This window comes from Sardina pilchardus, chromosome 20, assembly GCF_963854185.1.
Source record: "Sardina pilchardus chromosome 20, fSarPil1.1, whole genome shotgun sequence".
NCBI lineage: Eukaryota > Metazoa > Chordata > Actinopteri > Clupeiformes > Clupeidae > Sardina > Sardina pilchardus.
Window position 1 is genome coordinate 19914764 of NC_085013.1, and position 19810 is coordinate 19934573.

Consider the following 19810-nt stretch of genomic DNA (forward strand, 5'->3'; position numbering starts at 1 on the left):
CAGGGCCATGATGACGCCCAGCAGGGCTCTGTGTTTTCAGGGGATCCACTGCAACTGGCACCTTCACAGGATGTACAAGACTGGTCTTTGTGTTATTATTCTGTTATTTACTTTCATTTCAAGTCGTATTTGTCATTTGGAGCTGTTTGATCGCCAATCACATGCATGTGCATACAACAACAATTTTGCACTTGAACTGTTGACTGTTTTATCGTATGTGAACAATATAAAAATGTATGATGTCAGAAAAACATGGGTTTCACATCAGGAAGCAATGCCGCTGCTTCATTTAACCTTTTTAATGATATCATGCCGCTGAGATATGAGCTCGGGGTGATAAACTATAGGCCTATCACAGGACATGAAAACACCATCATATTTTCCATCCCTCACACAAATGAATTGGGCGATAACACGCACACGGGAGCCGAGGTGAGTGTCCACCTTTCCATGGAAAGTCTCGGTGGTGGAAACAGTTGATTTCCTTTTTTTTCTCATTTTAATTTTCTCCACACCACCACCACCACCACCAGCTCGGGTCAGACAGACTGTCCTTTGTGTTGTTCAAATATTAATATCTGCGTTCCGGGGGCACTGCAGTCAATTGGCAGCAATCACAGCAGCCGTAGTAAAGCTGTGCCTATCAGCAGAGATGATAAACAGAGTTTAACGGCAAACACTTTACATCAGAGCGGCTGAGGAGGAAATGAGAAATCAGAAAGAGAGAGAGAGAAAGAAGGAGGGAGGGAGAGAGAGAGAGAGGGACAGAAAGAGAGAAAGAGAGAGAGAGGGGGGGAGACAGAGAGAGAGGGGGTTGGAAACAGAGAGAGAGAGAGAGAGAGGGGGTAGGAAAGAGAGAGGGAGAAAGAGTCAACTTAACTCTTTGTTGACATTTGGAAATAAAAAAACTTCTACAAACTCTATGCATCTTATTAAAAGTAACCAACTTTTATAAAGTTATTTCAGGATAATCCACCGTGTGTGTTAAAGGTCAAACTTTGATGGAATACAGAACATACATTTGAACATAACCTACAGTACATATCAGTGAACAGCTAAAAGATCTTCAGTTCACGAGGCGCTATGCGAACTGTTATGCTAGAAAAGCTTGCCGGTGGTTTCAAGAGGATTCGAGACAGCGGCTTCGCCCTCCCGGCCCATTGTGACACCATGAAAGACGTCTCCTCCATTGTGGCGGCAAAACTCCGCCAATCAAAGGCAGCTTTCACAAACAGGGTAGGGCCCGAAAAAGCTCGTTGAGATGGTAGACATGGCTCTGAAAGGCTCTTTGAAGTCACAAGCGCAGCGTTCGAATTTGAAAAGAGCAAGTGTGTCCCAAAGCAGCTCAATGCAGACTAGACCCTTCATCCCTTTGTGGCGCTCCACACACCTACCAATGAAGTCATCCTCAAAGCTTTTGAAAAATACTTTTCATCAGCCATATCGAACCATTGACAGCAAATCCTGCTGCTGAAAGTCCTTGACTGACTGAAAGCAAAGCCGATCTGACATGGATGAAGAGCCTCCATTTTCAGTCAGAGATTTTGTCAGAACCTTGCTCATTTCTCAAGGCACTCCAAATAGGTGGTGGTTTTAAGAATGAACGCAGGCCCCACTTCATGCTCAAGGACGGCTGCAGATGAGTTGCTAATGGTGACATAAACTCTGTGGGAGAGAATACTCTAGAATAACTGAGTACTAACTAAGTGTTCTCCAGCAGTACTCAACCACAGCTCTCTTTCCTCAATCCTCATACAATCTTGAGGAAAATGTCTCATATTTAATAAAGAGAAGTGTGTGTGTGTGTGTCTGTGTGTGTGTGTGTGTGTGTGTGTGGGGGGGGGGGGTTATTGAAATGTCTTGTTTAAGGTGGTAAAAGCTTAAAGGGATATTCCGCCATTTTTGGAAATACGCTCATTTTCCACCTCCCCTCGAGCAAAACAATCGATATTTACCTTGTTCTAGTTCATCCAGCCATTCTGTGAGTCTGGCGATACAACTTTTAGCTTCAGCCTAGCATAGATCATTGAATCGGATTAGACCATTAGCTTCTCGCCTGCTAGCTTCATGTTTAAAAGTGACTAAGATTTCCCCATAGACAACAAGCAGTGCCAGTAGTGTGCAAGTTGCCTTGATTATTACGCCAGATGAGAGTGTAGTTCCATGTCAAATCAGCCTAGAAAAACGCCAGGTTTAATTTTCAGTTGGTCTTATTGCACTTTCTAACTTGAGAGATGAGAAAATTACCAGATATCTTAGTCACTTTTAAACATGAAGCTAGCAGGCGAGAAGCTAATGGTCTAATCCAATTCAATGATCTATGCTAGGCTGAAGCTAAAAGTTGTATCGCCAGACTCACAGAATGGCTGGATGAACGGGAACAAGGTAAATATCGATTGTTTTGTTCGAGGGGAGGTGGAAAATGAGCGTATTTCCAAAAAGGGCGGAATATCCCTTTAATGATAGTGTCCACTAATGAACAGGACTACTAAAAAGAACACAGGTCACTTGCGTATGGTCAACCACTCACCCACCCACCCAAGACATCAGTTGTTCTCCTTGCTTCACTGGGCAGTCTCATTGAAGGCCCAGAGTTCTAGCCTGTGAACCACACAAAGCTTTTAAAACAGAAGGCTATGCAGAACAATTACACCTGTCGGGGATGTCCATTAGTTTATGGCCACAGACTCCCAGAGTGACGCTGTTTGTAAAGCTCTGCTCCAGACTCAAGGACCTGATAAATGTCAAAGTCAAGTTCCCTGCACTGTAATTATCCAACTGCTGGCAAAACTGTTGGAGTCGGTTCCTCAAATTAGGTCCTATCTAATCAGACTAATGAGCACTGTAACACTTGTGAAACAACCATTGATTTACAGCGCATGATAATAACTCAGCTGACGACTGAAACTGAAACGTCTCACCTGTTTCCCTGGGTCTACTTAGAGGAAGCTCAGCCTGGCAGGTGTAGCCTACACCATTACCTGCCTGGCACAGAACACTCACCCCCAGGCAAGGGGTGTGTGTGTGTGTGTGGGGGGGGGTTGTGATGTGTGGGGGTGGGGGTGGGGGTGCAGTGGCAGGTGCATCAGAGTGGAGTTGAGGACAGGTAGAGCTTGTGCTCCAGCTGGGCTGCTCACTCCTGGCCCCTTCGTCCACCCACCCCCCCCTCCCTTATCTGCCCCCCCCCTTCCCTCCTTTCCTTGGCCCCCTCCAACTCCCCCTCTAACTCCCCTACCCTCCCCCCCCCCCCCCCCCAAGCGTTTGCTCGGCTGCAGTGGAGACTAGCACGGGCCATTAGGGTGTGTTCATTTTCCACGCGCCGTTAAGACAAAAGGGTCGTGGATCTGGAGAGAGGGGTCAGGGCACCAGGCTGGGAGGTGGGGGTGATGGTGGGGGGGGGTGATGGGGGGTAACCAGGAGGCAGGTGGACAGTGGCTGCAGACAGGAGACAATTTCTGGGTAGTCGACACACTCCACCTCAAGCAAAAACTGTTTTTTTTTTTTAAAGGAAAGGCACAAGGAATGACTGCAGCCATCTGCGTGAAGGGCAGGGCTTTTGAAAGTTTGCTTGCGCAGTGATGCACAGAACAGAGCATCCATATTTTACAGCCCCAGGACAAGGAGCCAAGTCAGTTCACTAAAGGTTTTTACTGAGCAGTAAATGATAATAAAACTCTGAGACGGAGAGCACACATGACAATATACAACTGCGTTGTCTCTAATACACACACACACACACACACACACACACACACACACACACACACACACACACACACACACACGATAACACACAAGGGCTGAATATAGGCAGGTAATCAGAATGTATTCTTTGGGAAAAATGTTTTGTGTGTGCAAAAAAGTCTTCATCTGGATGTATGGCCATGTTTCATCCGTGTATGTACAGCATGTATGTAATATGTGTGTGTGTGTGTGTGTGTGTGTGTGTGTGAGTGTGTGGGGTGTGTGTGTGTATGTGTGTGTATCTGTGTGTGTGTCTGTGTGTGTGTGTGTGGGGTGTGTGTGTGTATGTGTGTGTGTGTGTGTGTGTGTGTGTGTGTGTGTGTGTCTAGCTGACAGACAGCTGCTGTGAGAGTAGTTGGTACAGGTAGCAGCTGGGTAGACTCACCTGTCGTGTAGATGAATATGGCAAAGCCCTTCCATCAGCAGCTGTGAGCAGAGAGGACCCTGGAATGAGCGAGAGACAGAGAGGCACAGGGAGAGGGAGAGAGAGAGAGGGATAGATAGATAGGAAAAGAAAGGAAAATAAGTGTGAGCAGCGAGAGGAATGAGCGTGCGTCTTGGAGATAGACAAACACGTGTGCACATGTACACTTACTCCTGAAACTGAACCTATAGATATTAGCATGTCGTCATGTTTTAAAGTGATCAAACATCTTTTTTTTTTATTTAGAAAAGTCACAAGAGGGATAAGCACTCTGTGCAGACGTGCAGTGAGAAAGAGAGGGAGAGAGAGAGAGAAAGAGAGAGAGAGAGAGAGAGAAAGAGAGTGGTAAAGAAAGACAAAGCGAAACAGCTTCAGAGTTCAGAGACAGGCACTAGAGTAAGCAGACTGAGCGGTCTGAGAGTTTTAACGAGCTGCGGGTCGGGATGGGATGGCGGGCGATAAAGAGATGACACTGGCGATAAGATAAGACAAGCTGTATAGGAGATGTTCAGATGGGGCGGGCCCGGGATCGGCCTCAGATAAAACATCAGGGGCCCCTAGAGAGCACCACACAATGGGAGGAGGAGGAGAGCCAACAAGCGTGCTAAAGAATTGCTTCCGGAAACCTCCGCGGAGGACAGAGAGGGTTGCGCCATGCATGGAGCACAAACGATCACTTACTCCGCTCGACATAACCTCGAGGTGCCCGTGATCGCGACACTTTTAATTACATAACGACATTTTTATACTTTTTATTGGCTTAATGATAAGATGTGTGATTCACAACATTTAAGTGCCCTTTCATTGTGTAGTAGGAATGTCGTTATATGAATCATAGGACGTGGAACAGCAGGCAGGGGGTGTCCCCATGACTAATAGTACAAGGAAGGCAAGGATCAGGAGCTGATTTAGGGACCCCCAGACAAAAACAGAGTGGGAAGTGAATCTAGAATGAACTCATTTTACAACGCTGGCATTGACATGCTCACAAAAGCAGCGTGCAGCACGGGACAAAAGGCACGACGCAACGTTCACGTGAGAGAAAGGGCAGACAGGAGCCCGGCCCAGCTGTTTCTAATGGCCGACACATTCACCAGAGGTTGGGCCAACTTAACAGTGCGAGGCTCCATTCACCGACGCATACACACAAGCCCCCCCCAATACCTCCCTCTCCTCCCCTTTCTTGCTTTTGCGAGCCTTTGTCAGTAACCTGTGGTGACCTGTATTCAAGGCCACGTCAGAGTCCGCTGCACAATTGGTGCCAGTAAGTGTGAGGGAGGGGTAAGGGGTGGCCAGCGAGGGTCACAGCTGGACAGCTCAAGTTCTTGCAAAAGCAACTACCCCCCCCCCCCCCCCAACAGTCCTCTGCACCCCAGCTAAAAAGGACAATGCCAGAGCGTAGAAGAAAAATGACCACTACTTGAAAACTTGGAAGAAAGCAAAGGCACACAAACGCATGAAACTGTGGAGGTATAGGCATCTACAAACATCAAGCAGACACTCATCCCTGCACAGAAAAACACACACACACACACACACACACACACACACGTACACACATGTATGCACTCACACAAAGAATGTACAAACAACCTGCAAACAAAAGGGCTCTCTAGTAATGGCGGCTGAGATCTTGATGAAAAATTCAAACAATATTATATGGAGAATGTCAACAGGCAGCTGCAGTGCTGCTGAGGGCCCTACAAACAGACGTAGTAACTCTGCACACACATTAGGCCCGCCGCCTAGACTGAGCCTCTCAGTGTAATGATCATGATGGCTCTGTTTGAAAAACCAAAACACACAGACACGACACGAGTGTGCGTTCTCACACACTCACATACACATACACACACACACACACACACACACACACACACACACACAAAATACACATACATGCACATGTGCTATACACATCCATACTAACACCTTGGTGGTATTGGAGAGAATTCTTTTTTTAAGCTACCATTTCTGATCCGATAACAAACCACACACACCGGGCATGGGTCATATTTTGACATTATCATGCCATGAACATTGATCCCTCTCTACGGCTCTCTTTCAACAGTTATGGATCACCTTATAGCTGGCCCTCCCCTGACCACTCCATTAAGGTGGCCATGCAGGCCTAGAGGAGGCAGATTAGGGTATCACTGCTCTCACATTCCAACTGCTCCCCACCTCTGGCTGCAGCAGTAATACCCTCTGACAGAGAGGCTTTAGCGTCAGCATCGGAGTATTCTGAGAATCTGTCAGTGATGCTGTCAAAAAATGTGTGGAAGGGAAGGAAAAACACCTTAACTCTGCACTTCACCACTCTCTCCTCTCCCTCTTTGAGCCCCACATCCACATACATGTGTGTGTGTATGTGTATGTGTGTGTGTGTGTGTGTGTGTGTGTGTGTGTGTGTGTGTATGTGCATGCACGTGTGTGCATACACATATAAGCTTATGGAAGCATAATGTATTAATGAATGATTGATTTACATGTAGGCTACCTCACTTTTTTTTTTTTTTTTTACCAATTGGCTTCAGAAAGTTATGTTTTTACCAGGCCTCACCTTTTTTTAATGGGACATCTACAGAAGAAAATTCTGATAGCCTAATAGGATATAGAGAAGAACACGGGACATACTCCATTTTTTTTTGTCTTTGAATGTCCTGCTGAATGACAAAAGGGAAACGTAAAGGGAGCAGGCCTCGGAGAATCCTTTTCTGGTGCAAGTGTTTGTTTGAAACCCCGCTATACCTCGACTCACTGTCTCGCCCACCTGCTCCTGTGTCTGAGGTAAGACTGTGGAGAGAGCCGGGCGAGGGGAAAAACTGGCAAACTGGCCCACCTAATTGTTATTGCGGCTGTGTTTGGCCTGGAGATAGTCGATAGGAATCAGGGATGCTCTCCCGGAGCTGTGTCTCCCACTCCCAGTGTCTTAGTTGTAATTCATCCTTCTACTAACAGGGATCAAGGTATTAGGGATCCGGGTTATTTGTATTGATTTTATGTGCTGTCATGCAGCATGGCCGGTGTAGCCTCATATTTGTGGAAATTGCAAATTCTCCCAAGGAAATGTCACGAGCGTTTAATCTCTGCTGCCGTGGTCAATACGGGAATCCTGCCCCATCGGTGCGCTGTTATTGCACTGAGCCGGAGAGCTTCCTACGTTTCCATGACACCCGCCCATCGGTGACAAAAAAAAAGAAAGAAATGGAATCCATCCATCTCAATGAGGAAAACTGTGTTGGCCTTAAAATGCCTAAGGTTCTAAGGTTCTGACTTTTGAGAAGCATAAGTGTGTAATGTGGAAGAGATGGCATCTAGAGAACAAGGTGACGCACATTTAAAGCTTTAGATGACAAGACTGTCCTAAGATGACTACAACGTTCTCCATCACCATATTTCAAAAACAAACCCCACTGCAACCTCTGCAAACCCAACACGGGTGTTGGGCAGACTTGAGAGTCATTACAAACGTGTTGAAAACAGTTAAGCTAAGTCCTTCCCTAGCCACAGAGGCTAATAGGACTGATGTTTCTGTGGTGCTAAGCAGATGAGAGTCCACTGGACGACCAGTCCATCCCATGCTAATGAACGCCTAGCGGAGACTGGCCCCCATTCCACAGCTGGGTGGACTGAGACAGCGTAGACAAGATTATCTCAGGACACAATATGCAATCTCAAGTGGTTAAACCGGGACTCTAACCAGCAGCTCGACCCATTAGATCTGTGTCAACGTGCCAAATCTCCTCTCATACCCTTTCTTTCTTATCTGACAACTCTGAGATATTCAGTTGAACATGCCATTACCCATCCAGTATATCCACATATTATAAAGCATAACAATGGCGACATATGTTCCTCACCTTCACCTGCAGACAGTGTGCACACGGGGGCCATGTAAATAGACGGGAGCCCCCCGCTCTGTTGTCTCACACCCAGCAGGTGAGGAAGTGTTCCATTCCAAATTTGCTCACACAACTAATCATGACCCAATGAATCCCACTGCAAATAGGAGGACGAGCTGGTGAGTTTACACAAACCCACCAAGTGCACATACACGCGCTCAGTGATAGAGGACACCGGGGTGGGATGACTCTACAAACGTTATAACCCCCACCCCACACACACACACACACACTTCCAGTACAGGCCTTCATGGGGGGGTCATCCCATGTTCCCCCGGGTCCTATGTTCCCCATTTCCCCCCCAAAAGGGTCCTATATGTTGCCCGGTTGCAATACATACATATTAATTTGGTAAAAGTAGGGAACATAGGACTCGGGGAACATACTGTACGCTCCCTCTTCATGGCTAAACCGCTCATTTTCTTAGTCAACAATTTGACTTATCTTTGCAAACATTTCACTTAGCTTACGGTCATAACTCTGCTGGGTTCGACCACTTGTTAGCTAATACTCAGATGCATACCTCTATCCAACACGTAACACTTCACAAGTAGATTGAATGATGCTTACAAGGAATGGCTCATGGCAACATCAATTTGATTGATATCCAACCTTTCTGTCAGGTTCCCATGAACCATCAGGAAACCTATAAGCTACCAGCCATTTGTCTACCTACATTACATCAGGTGGGTGGAAAAACACGTGCCTATGAAAAATTTTATTTCTCTTAAGGAGCTGTATATATAAAGACATGTGAAATTCACTTGTTAACTAATGGAAGGAATGTGCATGAACTAAGCTGTCACTGTTGCTCCTTAGACAACATTGCAAGTGCAGTTGCAAAAATCAGTGTCATATCAGACAAATTGACATCAATTGATCATCTTGGGTGGAGTTGAATACCATGTATTTATGTTGTCCATTTATGCTACCCATCAGATAAAAATATGTATCTTTTCAAAGAGGCATTAAAGAGTTTGAAAAAACACTTCAACGAAAATCTGAGGCACTCATGAGATTTGCCAGTTTCAAAATCCTTTAATCTCACTTGGCTATTCTTTTAAAAACATGCCTGCGTGCCAAACAGTTTCTAATTGTCTTTAAACAAGCTAACAGCCAACAGTTTAAAAAGACCAGCAACTTCACATCTGGAATGAACATAATTTGCCCATCTGGGCAAAGCACCAGTGTACAACACCGGAGTTAAAGGAACACTAAAGAGTCTTTCGTACCTTAAAATAATGTTTCCAAAATCATTTCAGCGGTTCATCCACTCGTAACAGGGTGAACGGCACTTCTGCATTCGCTTTGTGGCCCTTTATCGGCACTACGGTATGTACAATTGTACATTTACCAGATCGGGTAGCGGATCTGTAGTTCGATAGAGTGAGACGTAAGAAACTACAAATTTGACTTGCTTCGATGTCGCAATAGCCTACATCATCATACTATCAGAAAATCATGCAACATACTCAACCTCAATGTCTGTGGACATTGTATCATTTGCAAAGCCGTTGCTGGATAAACAAATAGTGTGCGTGTGACAGAGGAAAAGTGCTGTAGTGTTGCTTTAATGTATGGCTCTTCCTGCACTTTGCATAACATACAATATGATCATTTAAGAATAGCACGCTCTGTGGGTGTACTTCCTCTTTAAATAATATCTGCTGCAGAGACTGAGCTAACTGACCTGACGGTCAACCTCCTAACGGACAAGGCCGATACTGATCCATAGATCAATTAGGAGAAGTCACTTGGGGGCAAGCTGCTGATATTGCAGTTGCTATTAGTTCAACTAGCCCCCGTTATTACAAAGTCACATAGTCAAACATATAGGCAGACCTTGCTTCGGCAGGCAGAGGAGGCTTGGGCAAACAGAGACGGCTATGAGACTCACAAAATATTGATTGGACACAAAACTGCAGGTGTGAGCTCTGGTGTCTGATTGTGTTGGTTGGTGGCTCTGTGCCGACTGGTGCAAGTGACAACGGTATGTGGTCTCAACAAAACAGTTTCACAGATTCACAACGCAGATATAGTTTACATTCCGACAAAGAATTAATGTATTTATGTTTTATACAAAATATGCCTTTCTCTTTCTCTGTATTCGAAAGTAACTAAAAAATAAAGAGTATGTCATTACTATTTTATGTATATTATGTAATTATGTTTTAGGTCTCACACAACACTCTCTCACTACAAAACACTTAATGCAAGAATTTCAGTGCTTGACCTTGGCATAGTGTTTAGGGTATAAGTATCAAGCACTTTCAGAATGAGATTATTCATCATCCCTACCTGACCCATCACTCTAAAATGTCTCATTCAGTGTCAGATTAATTTTTAAAAAAGCAGCTTTCATATTATCTACGACAAACACTGGCTTAAATCTAATAGGGCATTATTTTTCTATCTATGCCATCCAATAAAGAACTCCAGTGGAGCCTCCATAGCAATAAGATTGCTTTTTCCCAGCCTCCCCAGGAACCGTTGGTCTTCCTTTTTGCTCCAGCGATGGATCCTTTAATACCTCATTACTTATTTACGGGTCAATTCTGACATTCCAATGTCCGTCGTGTATTAGAGACGCCCCGCGGAGAGAAAAATGTGACCCCCGTGTATTGTCAGGCATCTGCACTCCTCAGCAAGCCTCTAACATCACGTCACACGCTGCTAGTTCATGTGCACACAATGGTTATGAATTATTTCCACGTTTGTCCTTGGCCTCCAGGATGATGATTAACAAGAGGGTTTGAGGTGGGGTGGGGTGGGGTGGGGAGGGACAGCACAGATTTTTCCAGACTAAGCTTATGAAGTGCTAAATGCAGGCAACTTGTTTAAATCACATTGGAAAAGTAATCCCGCATTCCTTCACTCAAAAGCTGTATTGTATGATCCCCTTCGGAACGCGCCGGGAGCCATATTCACCGATGATGATATTATTGGTGATCTGTGTTCTTTCACACATGCCTGTTCTTCTGTCCCCACGGGGGTCCATGATGAGCCCAGGACCCCCTGGATCCCCATCACAAAGCTGAGGCAGCCAAAGAACCCTATCGTCACACCTCCCCAATTCACAGCCCCCACTGTGTGACACTATTCGTCTTAGTTAGAGAGGGGCTGGATTCTATAATTCCCAAATTAGCGATTGTTCCATGTGCAAACATGCTGGGTGTATTTCTTTGGGCACACAAAAGGATGGTGGCCCAGCGGGGACATCCCTTACACTGGGACGCCCTCCTTCCCGTGCCTGAGCTGCAGCGGCCTCCTGTTGCTGACTACAGTCTGGCCAGATAAGACGACTTGTTGCGCATACAAAAGAGTCATGCGGGTGACCCCTCGCCACCCTCCCCCCCCCCCCCCCCCCCCACACACACAGACATACACTCCTCCTCCTCCTCCTCCAGCGAGTTACAGGAGTGAAATACAAAGGGCTCAGTTTGCCTCAGCGTTGAGGAGGAGAGCCATAGTGGTGTGATGATGATAAGAGTGGACTCAGTGCTAACCAGCACAAAAGATCAACATCCCAATCTGATTAGCTCCACCGCAGGGCATCATCTGTGTCACTTACACCAGAGAGGGTACAGAGGGGGGGGGGGCAGATGGGGCACTTTCCCCACCTCTTTCTCCTCTTCAGCAAGTTTCAATGAAGATGATTCTTTTAAATATGGCACCTGATAAAAAAAACTGCAGATTTTGTTCAAATTATGCGCTGTATTCCTTGATACAAGCATGCTCAACATGTATTCTAGTGGGATTAATATCTATTCTGTTGACCAATAAAAGCGTGACCTTTTCCATCAACTTTCCTCGATAGTTCCAGCTTTACTCTGCACTCAAATACATTTGATTAGCAGAGGAAGAGAACATAATATCCCACTAGATGGAATATATCTTCAGTTAAATCTAAATAGGATGGCATGAAACAGATTTTGCGACCCTTATGTAAACCATTAGGCTATTCAACTGTGTGTTTTATTATAAATATGAGGATATTTTTTAAAAGGTTCTGATATCCATTGGGTCTCGCCTGTATTATGCATTAAGCATTCTCTGTAATGTGACTTATACCTTATGTTATCTCTAACTTTTAATAGTCTGTACTTTTCTGTACTATTCTGTATCTTGCACAAGTGCATGTAGAATGAGCTCATTTATGTCTGCAGACTTCAGGTATGTAAAAAAAACACAGCTTCTTCCCTGAGCATGGTGCCATTTGACCTGGCTTGACATTAAAGCGTCACTCTCTGAGCACAAGTTTTCTGTGTGTGGTTGTCTAGAGCTTGTCTTGCTAAGAGGACTTACCTGGCTTTTGGGTGACAAGCTGGGGTCAAAGGTCGGTCTGAAAGTGCTAAACCTTGCGTTCCAGTCCAATTACTGTTAGTGCTATGTCGGCTCACAGTTTTGACGACGACTCCTCAAACAGGTATCTCAAGACTCTGCAGGTATAAGAGGACTCTTGATGTGTTCACACCTTGACTTTTGGTACAAAGAGAGCATACATTATTGTTTTATTGTGAGGAAAATTCCACTGGCCTCGAACAGTATTCATCACAGCAGTCTAAATGAAACGTTGGATGATAAGAGAGTGCCGACTCAATCAACCACTTGTCTAGCGGAAGCAGCTCCCCTCTCTCGGGCGGGTCTGACCGTTCCGCCTTGATTACTGCTCACTTTGTGACTCCGAAAAACCTGGGTGGTCATGGCTTTCTCAACCCCTCTCCTCAACCGACACAATGTGATCGGCGCTATGAACAGGCTTATATCTACGACTAATCCTATCAAAATGGACTACTTTTGCCTGGCAGTCAAAAGAAAGAGCCTGCTAATGATTGAGGAGTTGTCACGCATGGAATGCCGTGAGTGATGGAAGCTTGTATGCCAGAGCCCCACAGCTACATGGCCTGGGCCTAAAGAAAACACGCCGTCTCCACAGTCAACCGTTTAGATACTTCTTAGCTACCAAAACAAAAGCCAGATGCGCCGCCGTGGCTCGTGTGGCTACATGCACTCATGTGCAGCGAAAGGCAAAGTGACGACAGTCGATGTGCTGCCTGTCAGTTTTCCCCCTTTAGACACAGGGCACAAGTTTTTGTGAACCATTTCTGTTTTAATATCAGGAGAGTTTCTGATACATCAACACGTTCAAAGCCTGTTTTGATACTGATTTGGGCTTGCATTATGTTGTAATAAAGCCCTTGGAGCGGCAAAGAAATTCAAGTAATTTCCATTAGATGAAAAAAAAAAAGTTAAGTAAACGCAAGCCAAGTCCAGCAGGCGAGTATATGAGTCATTGGCTGACTTAAAGGAGGGTTTGTGGTCAGCTCCATTGTTCCGTTAAATTCCTGGGTGACTCCTGACTCCTAACCAATTGGCAAGCTTCTCTCCTCGCCATTCAAAGCCAAGAAGCCTGGCTGGCTGGCTGCCCTCCCCCACTCCCGCATCCAGGACAGAGAAGAAAAGGCCACCACACTGTGGCCACAGCCACGCCAGTCAATGGAGAGAGCACCAGTAGAGCAATCTACCTCATTGACTGACAACCTCATTTTCCTTCTGTAATTTCTGTAATGACAGCAGCAGTTTTCTGTTATCTAATACCTGATTTAGTCACATTTCATTGTACTGTATATGCCCTCAAGACCACTGCGTTATAATACAGTTTTACATATAAACATACAAATATTTGGTTTTGCCACATTGACTAAGATGTGGACTGGGCCTACCCAGAAATATAGCTGATTACCTATTTTATACAGTATATTGCGTGTATTGGAGATATTTAGACCTCGAGGGGAAATTGTTGATGTGATGTGGAACCACTTCACCGTCCCGCTATGTTTTCCTGTCAGTTAACTCAAATCAAGAACGTTTGTTAACTTAAGCTGACGTGTTAAAATAAACATTCAGTGTGACACCTGGCAACCCCATTGATTGCTTATGTTAGCCTACCTGGTTTGAATATGACACATTGCTGATAGCTTCTTCGGTGATTCATGTAATGTATAACAGAATGCAAAAGAGGTAAACTAGACCTACTTGATTAGTACTGTAGGCTATACTGTACAGCCTGAAATGTTGTCAAATGGCGTTTTCATTTTGTTTTGGGCTGAATTTATACACATTTTGCGATTGTCCCAGGGTTTATGGTCACACGGTAGGCCTAATATTCGGAATGGAATACAACTCACAAACACTTCACATGTGAACAAACTACTCAGATAGTCAGATTGGATTGATTTGATTTCCATTGATTTGATTATGCAGACATGACTAGAATAGTCTACCGCATCACAAGTTCAGTTTGGGTCTACAGACTGGATGTCTTGGGCCGGAGTGTGATTGCTATATTTAAAGGAAATGAGCCAGTGTTTAGGGGCAAACATTCCATGTTCTGGTTCAACTGTTCCAAATGAGCCAGGTTTTCAAAGTGCCCTAAGAAAAGATGAAAGATTAGGTGATATGCCAATGTGCCAACAATTGATTTTTCATGAAAAACAAAAAATGTTGGCCCAAAACACTCATGGGAAGAGGATGCCTTCGGAAATCATTTGTATTAGGCCTACAATTTGGCTCCAACCTTGAGGAAATACACATGCGATGCAAAAACCTTCCGGCCTCTGTAGCCTATTATAGCCTACTGTAGGCCTAATTAATAATAATAATAATAATAATAATAATAATAAACATTTCAAATAAAACATTAAAAAAAAACATAGGCTGATAGCCTTGTGTTGAATGCTAAAGTTAATCAGTTGCTTTTAATTTAATCATTACGTTTTCATTTATTAGTTAGAGGTAGGCCACGTGTGTCCTGGATGAGAATCCTCATCACCCACGTCATCTAATAGCCTAATGATTCAGGACTTGCTAAAATAAGAGATGGAGCATTAAGGTAGGCCTACTGATGGAGTCAGTAAGGAAATAAACTCCTTCATTATGATAATGACAATGTGCTGACATTGGTGTTAGGCTACTGTATGTTGTGCGTAATTGTAACATAGCCAACGCTGGATGTAGGCTAGTTCTCTGCTGTTGGTTTGAGTCTACTTGTTAGCCATGATTTAGCAACACTAGCTAACTTAGTGTAACGTTAGCATTGTTCATAAATGCTGAGTTTTACTGACCTTGGTTTTCTGTATTTCCCAGCACTCCAATGAGTGTTCGTTTGCATTGTTTGTTCCTCATTTTATGAGCTATTAATTATTCTATGCGTATGAGGCTAGCTTCTTCTTCGTGTAAATTGGTTAGTTTTATTGAATTAAGCCCAGTTTACTTGCAAAACTAGCTATGCCTACTCTTTGGCCCAATTATATTTCTCATTTTCTACAGTTTTCCAGGCCAAGCGTTGTTATTTTCTGCCAATATTATTAAGTCAGTCCATGCATGGGTAGACAGTAAAATAAATAGGCTACTGGTAATACAGGTTCCATATCCTGAGTTGAGAGAAATGTGTTTAGGACTTATGGTAGCCAATATTAGCCAATATGGCAACAATGTATCTCAGTATTTTCCCTGGTGATTGTGACCCCATTTTTTCCAGACTTAACGCATGATTTCCCAAAGAATCACTAGCTTCTAAACCCATGTCAAGGTTTTTTTCCTCAGTTGTGAAACTCTGTAAAACTGATACCACGATACAGTGAATAAATACATAATGCTGGCTTTGTACCTTTTTAGGGTATTTTGTCCACTTCAACAACACCACCAATTTCGTAATGATATGGGCCCTTGAGTGAAGAGAAGACGAAGACAGAGGAGTGCTTGGAGGCGCACGTAAGTAACTTGGTTGGGACACTATAGATGCACTGACTTGTAGCTGACCACAAACCATTCTGAAACCAAGTCTGCCAATGACTCAGATTCTCGTCAGAGATGGTGGAGTAAGATGCTGTTGGGCCACAGGTTTATGCAAAGCATGGAGAGCATGACTAAGTGTCCTCTTATGTTGCTCAAATATGTTGATGTTATGTATCATAGATTGTTGTCCTGCAGCATATGCATTACTGAATCCCTGTAGGCCTATTGTGATGCCATCATTTCCACACGGAGAAATGTGGCGATTTTCCACATAGATCTCCATTTTTCGAGGTCACAGAGTACTGTCGGTCTGAAAATAAAGTTGCTAGTTTCAACAGCTACAGGAAAGCATCCACTGACTGCACTACACTTAGGGGGCATGAACATGGGGACTCACAGATACAAGGTATCCAAAGCAGTTTAGTTGGGGTTTATTTGCTACTGGGCTCCCCCCTGCTGTTTACCAAATTGTCAGAAATATCTTTGCTAGTGCCCTTCAATTTGGACACAGAACATGTGGATTTGTTTACAAACCAGCAACGATATTTCAGAATATCTATGTTGACTTACACTATTTCACAATCTAATACAAATAGTAGACTGTTGCAAAATTGTCGTAAAGCAAATTGTGAATCGGGGAGAACAAGTTGCACGGTTGGTTCTCCATAAAAGGGTAGGTTAAGCTGTGGAATGTGCGCCATTCTCCCTATTAGGCTACATGTTAGTTTGCCAACAAAATTACTTCAGAGCTATTGTATTCGGATAAGAAACTTGCATGAGATGCCTTTAAAAACTTTTCAGCTACTATGTCTGGAATTTTGTTGCATTCAAGAGTTTTCGAAGACGCCATTACGTTTGCAATGGCATTATTCCATCCTATACATTATACATCCTTTGTTTATTTACCTCCGCCAAGGAGGTATATGTTTTCATCGGGGACCGGCGTTTGTCTGTTTGTTTGTTTGTCTGTCTGTTTGTTAGCAAGATAACTCAAAAAGTAATGGATGGGATTTTGGGAGTGATCCGTATTTCCATTGGGATTCCGGAGGCGTTTATGTATTACGCTTAGTGGTGTAATGGCATGGTATGGCCACGTGGTGGCGATCTGAATAGCTCAGGTTCAAATGTATGACAACCTACAGTAGGAAGAACAATGCAGGCGGAGGTCTGCGCTCTCTGAGTGCTTTTCTAGTTCTTGGAAGGAAACCTACAAACAGCCTACAGTACAACAACCTGCAACAACTGGTTGAATTGTTGACACCAGCAGCTACAGGATAATCCTTACTTGGGTCCATTATTGAATTCAACGCAGCACTCTTACACTTGGGCTACACTGGATGCGTTACGTTACGTCGCGTTCTAGAAGCGTATTGTTACTTATCGACTGGCTACACTGGCTGCGTACGTTCAGCGATAAGTCAAGAGCAAGAAGTGTGTTTTGGATTTGCCGTTTTTCAGCTCAGTGCACCGGCTTTCCACTGATTCATAGTTTACATAGCCTACATAATAAATACAACCAGGGTGAGGGGCCTACACCTCTACCTCTGCCGAATGAATTTCATCCTCGGGGGACTTGTCAATTATTTCAAAACAATTGAAATAACAGGCAGGTTGTGACAGAGCTTACAAAGGGGCGTCTGCAGGAATGAATGCTATGGTACGCACACCAATCCACATGCAATAATACAACAAAAACGTCTAACAGTGATCTACTCATTTGGACAACGTTACACTAAGTTACTGCTAAGTTACATTTAGTTTTGTTCTAGCGTAGCCTACCGTTAACGTCTGGTTTTAAACAGTTGTAATGCTAACGTTCCGACAAGCACACAAATTGTCTACCTTATTGCCCATCTGGAATAACTCCTCCAGCCAATTGCTGCCTCCATCTTCCATTCTCTCTCTTTTCGTTGCTTAAAAGAACTTGCGATATCCATGATGACTATTGAGTTAGTGATTTAGGTTCACATTGTGTGCTGATAACCATAGATAGCCGAGTAAAAGAAAACAACAAGCAGCCTAGTTGCGCACCTGCGTAATCTCTCCTGCTCAAACAAAATAATGTGCGCGTGGATATACAGTAGCTCTGCATTAAGCTAATTTTGATAACATGTTGACTAACTTCATATGGAAAATTGTAAATAGCCTGATGGCATGCAGCTAATGGGATAGGCCTACTAGACATAGTTGGGAAGTCATGGTAGGCCAATTTGATGTGAATACACACGCACAAGGGTAATTTTTTCTCCTTGATGAGTAGTCTCATGGTACGCCCAGTGCGTATACGGACGTACGCCTGCAGACGCCACTTATCTTACACATAAAGCTTACATTGCTGGCACTAACTTTCACCTGAACCGAACTGTCGGCAGTCTCAGCATTAGCGAGCATCCCCATGCACGTATGGTAGGATATGTGCTGCGCCGAACCACTTAAGCGGGCCATCAGACGAAGACGAGCGCATTGTGTTTGTTAGGGATGACAAACTTGTCAGAATAACTCTTCCTGCTGACGTCTCAGACATAGCCTTTGCTTCTGAGAGTTTCGAGAATAGGCCTATAATGCCACGGAGTCCAAGGAGACAATCTCTGCAAAGTGGGGAGAACTGGGACGATGAAACACTTTTTATTTAAGCCTAAACGTAATTTAGCCTACAAAGATATCGTAGGGTAGGCTACAACACCAAAAGTGAATATTTTGTCACTAGCAACCTACATCTGTCCTCCGTCAAATACAGTTGCATTTACAGCTCTGAACAAAACCGTTCTTGAGTTATAGGGCTATTTGAGAAGTCGAACGTGCGTTTTGTTTCATTTTCCCATGATAGCAAATGAAACAGCATGGGGGACGAATAACTTAGCCTACAGTTTCACAAAGCTATGTAAACTTCCCACAACTTCAATATTTGACATCATGAATGGTACTTCAAATATGTGTTATTGTGGATAGATTGCTGCTGGGCTATTGCCTACGTCTAGGTTCATGTCTGTTAACAACTCATTGCCATCGGTGAAGCGCGGCTATCTCCCTGTTAATTGCATTTGGCTGAGCAACGGAGGTTAATAGGCCTATACTCTGTTTTGTCCAAATTAGGCTATGTCTGTCTATCGTTCCCCATGTCAACAGCAGACTACCAACATAGTGCCATAAATCAAATCCTCTGATGAGTAAAACAGAATGAACGTGTCCACTAAATAGTCTGTTAACGTGCGCTTGTTCCCTGCTCAGAGTTTCGCAGAGATGTGGATAAAAGAAGGCCACACAAAGTCCGACATCAAAGTAAGCTGTTTAGCCTACTTAGTCCAATAAGCAGAATTATTTTGACATGATGTGATAGTAATCGATTAGGTTTTATGGTACATTTTACTGTCCGTTAGCCCTAATTCCTCTGCCCTGTTCGCGTGATCCTCATTAGTGGGTCGACTGAAACATTTAGGCTATCTCCCACATCTATGGCCACAGGTGTGGCCATCGCAGACAATTAAATGGTTCATGTCCTTACATTAACGATGAATGTTCAACTTTTCGAAGTGTTGTAGGACCTGTTAACGCTAAAGAATTAGGCCTGTTGATAGTTTTTTTTTTTTTTTTTTAAACATCCCCCCTCTGTTTTTTTTTTTTTTTTGACAAATCGCACCCCATCAATACAATACACAAATCCTCTTCAGATAGGCCTAGTGTTTCTATACAATGACTGCGCATAGGCTCCTTACGTCAAAAGAAAAAAAATAGAAGACAAGTCTATTTCTACGGCTTCGATGCGGCATGACTTAGCGCTGCCGCAACTGGTGTAGCCAGTTCCATTGATTATAGTGGAATCTAATTGTTACGTCAGATGTGGCTTTGACTTAACCAGACTTAACGTAACGTAACGCAGCCGTAACGTATCCGGTGTAGCCTCCCCGTAAACATATATTGACCCTTTAATTGTCATATTAGG

General features: G+C 44.0%; 1 long non-coding RNA gene across 2 annotated transcripts in view; it reads left to right on the forward strand.

Moving 5' to 3' along the window:
* The first annotated feature begins 15745 nt into the window (after positions 1–15745).
* LOC134068073 (uncharacterized) overlaps positions 15746–19810 on the forward strand; it is a 59197-nt gene continuing 55132 nt past the window's right edge. For both annotated transcript variants that reach the window (XR_009936588.1, XR_009936589.1), the window contains exon 1: positions 15746–15846. This is a non-coding gene — a long non-coding RNA (uncharacterized LOC134068073). The remainder of the gene's footprint in view (positions 15847–19810) is intronic.